The following is a 4,728-nucleotide window of genomic DNA, read 5'->3' as shown; positions in this document are numbered from 1 at the left end:
ATGGAGCAGATAAGGTAAGGCGCTCAAGTCAACCGCAATACCGAGGACCGTACCCTACCATGCCCTGCGCACCTTTAGGACAGTACCACCAGGTCATGCCAGATGGGCGCTATGCAACCTTCCAGGTGTGTCAGAGTACAAACAGTATTGTAGGCTCCGACGTTTGCCATACTAGGCAAACACGGTAGAGCCTACCACATGCGTCTAACATAAACAGTATTGTGGACGCCGACGACCGTCTCATACCCGGCAGCGTGGGCAACAAGACTAGGTAGCACACGTATCCATTCTCTCTTTCTCTGATTTTTAAGGCCATCCCCTTCAACCATAAAAGGGGATGCGCTCTCCCCTCTCTAGACAACCTCCTCTCGGCACTAGACGTTCTCTCAGCTCTCTAAAGAAAAGAGCCATGACGCTCTCTCTAGCTCTTCCCCGGAAAGAGCAGCTAGACAATTCGAACACCCGTCACTCTAGCCGCTTGGTTTAGAGTCCGACCGAACCTCTAACACCCCCCCCCCTCTCATTCCTATTTGTTTATAACCCCACAGCAAACTTTGAGCACCTGGGCTCAGGAATAAAGTCATCAATCGACTGAAACTGGACATAAGGCACGTTGCCTGAACCAGTATAAATCCTACTTGTTGGTCACTTTTCGCACCAACAGCTACCTTGTGGCGACGATTTTCGCCGGAGACGTCATCAGGGTTGGCTTGGCTGGCGGCGACATGAGAAGGAGGAGAAAAATCTAATTTACTACATGAGGGATTTTCCAAACTAGGGGCTCTCCTTACGGTAGTTTTGTTGTACTTTGCCTAAGGGATTGGTACATATATATAGGGAGAAAAACTCTCGACATCTATATCAACTAGCAATATGATACTAATTGATGTTGCACCCTCCACCTCCACTAATGGGCCTAATTGATGATTAAAGCCCATTATTAAATAAATATTTGAGCATTTAGGATTTATTAGTATTATTACTCATGGACTTTGAGCATTGAAAAAAAGAGATTTTATTATTTTTGGAATTAACAAATTTCGTGGATAAAATAATTCTAGAAAAGTTCAGAATTATTATTTAAGCTGCGAAAAATACTCCGAAACCTCCAAAAATTTGAAGAAAATTCTCGGAGACATTAAGGAACATGGGGAACCCAAATAAAGTATTTTGAGCTCATGATAAGATAATTTGGAGAATCAAAAAATTGGATTATGCTCGCAGAAAAGTGAGAACAAGTTCTAGAAAAAGCCGAAAAAATTCCCGAGAAGTTTTTAGAGGTTGATTGACAGACGTGAAACTAAAATGAGTGATTTGGGTTACAAAGAAAAGATTTTTAGAAGCTTCGAACGAAAGCTTAAGCTGAGAAACAAGGAATTTGATTGCAGAAAACGATAAAGGCATGCCGGAGAAGGAAGATCGACCTACTATACGCATTTTAAAGACTTTGCTCACTTTCAACACACAAAAAACAACAAGCAAACATCACATCAAGCAAAATCCCATCAAATTAATTCAGGAAAGTTTGAAGATTCACATTTTTCCTACAACTAATTGATGCTAAATTAAACTAAACTTGTGGGAAATTTTATCCAAATATGAAAACATTTATTTTAATTTGTGTTTTCTATGCACAACCTAAAATCAGAAATTTTGGTGTGACACAATGACACATGTCCCGACTGGAGCCAAAAGTTGCCTAGTGGAGTTCTTGGCTGTGGTGGAGTTGTTTCAAGAGGGGAAATATAGCTAGGTTAGTTTTCTGAAGTTAGGAAGGGAATGGGGTATATATGTATTGTTCTTGAATGCAGTGTGGAGTTCAATGGTTTTCTGGAGTCTTTAAGGCTAGTCTTAATGTGAAGTTTCATTATGTTGTTTTCGAGGCTGCCATGTCATATAGAATGAAATAAAATATAGATGAAACGCTCGCTCTCAATAGAGAGTTTCATTCTGTGGTTTCATATATAGACTTTTGATTTCATTACTCATTGGGAATTGGTAATCGTGACAAGAGAGTTTTATCACCATGAAACTCACTTCTCTCTCTTCTTAAAAACGTTACCACATCGTCAAAAACGCTTATGTGACAACTTATTAAATGTAAAGAAAACTCTGATGAAACTTCCACTAGACTGGACTAAGTTATGTGCTTTGTAGAATTTTTGGGAACTTGATGTTGTAAAACGTTTTGGTCTTTGTTAATTTAATGACCGGGGCTTTGCCCTAGAACTCTAAAAAGGCTTATTGATTCAATAATTTTTTTTTCAAAACAATGATAACTCCCATTTAGTTTCCGCAAAAAAAAATGGCAACTTCCATTTAGGGATTGACGTCTGATTGCGGTACCATAAATTAGTCAAGTATGAACGAGTGCTTAGGACTACTGGATGGTGACCCTCACGCAAGAGAATTACGGTAGAGTTGGGGACTTCTCACTCGAGATTGATGTGGAACTCATCATCAGAGGTCACAAGACAGAAGCTCAGGCACGTGTGTGGACCTCCTGAATTCTCTAAACTCACCGACGAGCTATTAATTCTCTATTTGTGGGGGCAAAGAGAGTATTTTATTGCTACCTTAAACTGGGGTTAAATCATTTTTGGATGCGTTGCAAAAAAGAAATGCACGCAGGAGGGGCATGCCTCAACAGTATGCAGCTCTCTTCTAGCTAGCAAATAAAGCTAATTCATTTGCTACTCTATTCTCTTCATCTGCCTCAAAAGTATTCACACAATCAACAAGACTGTGAAGTGACTTTGGACTCAGCCATCACAAAACCAACTTCAGATTTGTGCGCTTTTCTGCCATCGGAGAGCTTCTTCCACCCTGAGCAACCCGAGACCAGCTATTTGAGCAGTGTGTGAGAGCACCATCCGGCCCTGAGCACAGCCAAAGATCCAGATGCCTCCAAATCCCACATGACTGACCTAACGTATGGGTGCTTCCGATCCTCTCTCGGACACAGGCACAGTACTCCCAGACCGGACTCTTGTGTTTCCTTTTTGTCAAAAGAATGAACCGCTCGCAGGACCATCCCTACTTCTTGTGTGTGTTTTAAAGGGCCAAGATAATACTTTGCTGGCCCCAGCATGCAGCTGCAACACTAATTGCACATAGTTTCTCAAAAATAAAACATGCACATGACTTTAGTACCCCTTCCATTCTCAATTATAAAATGTTTTGTCATTTCCAAATACATAGTTTTCGCTATGTATCTAGACATATTACATATCTAAGTGCATAGCAAAAGCTATGTATTTACAAAACATTGATGCACCCATACAGTGCTCGAGTCTTAGAACAGCTCACAATTGCTCATAAAAGCTCCAAATACTCAAGTCTGACTCTCTAATCCAAAAGAAACATCACTTAAAACACAAATCATGCAAATGGATGATGTGGAGAGCTCTCAATAAGGCTTTCTAAAAGTTAGATGGACGTGGAAGGCATCAACAACCCCCAAAATGGGAAATGGTGAGTACAAATACTCATCTCCCATGAAACAACAGTGGGGGACTTGTCAACAAAACCAAATTGGCAGATTCAGGAAACCGACATGGCTGGTTTTTGTCAGAACTAGCTATTACTGTTCAAACCTACGCAAAACTGGCCTAGCCAGTTTGGATGACCAGCTTGGCATGTTTCCCAATTTCTTCCCACTCTTTTCTAATTCTAGAGTTAATCACTCGGGTTTCCCTCAAGGGTTACTTGGAGCACTTTTAGGCCTTGCTAGTAGTCAATGTTGCATCCCTCTTGATTTTTCCAGATAATGGAAATGTTCTGGCTTCAAACCTCTTTAAAGAAGAGGCATTAATCCACCAAATTACAAATCAAGAAGCAAAAAGTTGCATCCCTCTTGATAGTAAGACATACCTTCACTCAAGATCAAAGATATACATTTAGATCACAATTGAGCCTCTCTTTCTTGGAATTTTCCATCATTTCAATCTTCACCATTTGAAGATCTTTCAACGCTGCCATTTCCATGAACATGTCCCCATTTAGCTTGTGACTTAGAATCTTTGCGGCAATATGATCAAGACTACACTTTTCATCCTTAAGTCACTTCTTCATATGATTCAACAAATAATTGATTGTCCACAAGACATGATTCCTCATAGCTTGATTAGTTCATTAGCTCAATGCAAGTACATATAATATTCTTTACCTTAGCCATGGTACCTCAGCCACCAAGCCGTTGCTTGTCGTTCACCTCTGCTTAATACTTTGAAACCATTTCATTGCTTCATTTACACTATCGAGCCATCCTCAAGTCACACTATGTCTTGAGTTGCCATAAGCATCCTTAGAAATCGATTTCATCAAAACCATGATTCTTGCTTGAATGTCTTCATTTGTATCAGTTTTGAGATCAATCAAGCTTTCATTTAATTCACCATAGTTTTTTGTCTATATGAAATCCAACGTCAATATTGAATTCTTGATTTGTCTTAGCAAGCCCTTAATACGAGACCATTTCATACACTATCACTCATGTCTCTTTTGTCATTTCCAAATAAGCTTGTCAGTTATGCAATTCATCAATGGACTCAATTACAAATGGGACTAATTTATATGCTTGTCATTTCCAAATAAGTCCTTAATGTGATCACATTTTTTGTAGTTTGCTTCATTTGAGCCCATGCATATAATCTCATCAAGTATGTTAGTACCTTAAATCGAACAAAATTCACTTAGGGCCTAGATGCACTTTCAACCAAAACCTAA

The sequence above is a fragment of the Miscanthus floridulus genome, chromosome 12, assembly GCF_019320115.1.
Source record: "Miscanthus floridulus cultivar M001 chromosome 12, ASM1932011v1, whole genome shotgun sequence".
Lineage (NCBI taxonomy): Eukaryota > Viridiplantae > Streptophyta > Magnoliopsida > Poales > Poaceae > Miscanthus > Miscanthus floridulus.
The sequence above is the reverse complement of the archived record's forward strand: the minus strand, read 5'-3'. Positions refer to the sequence as shown.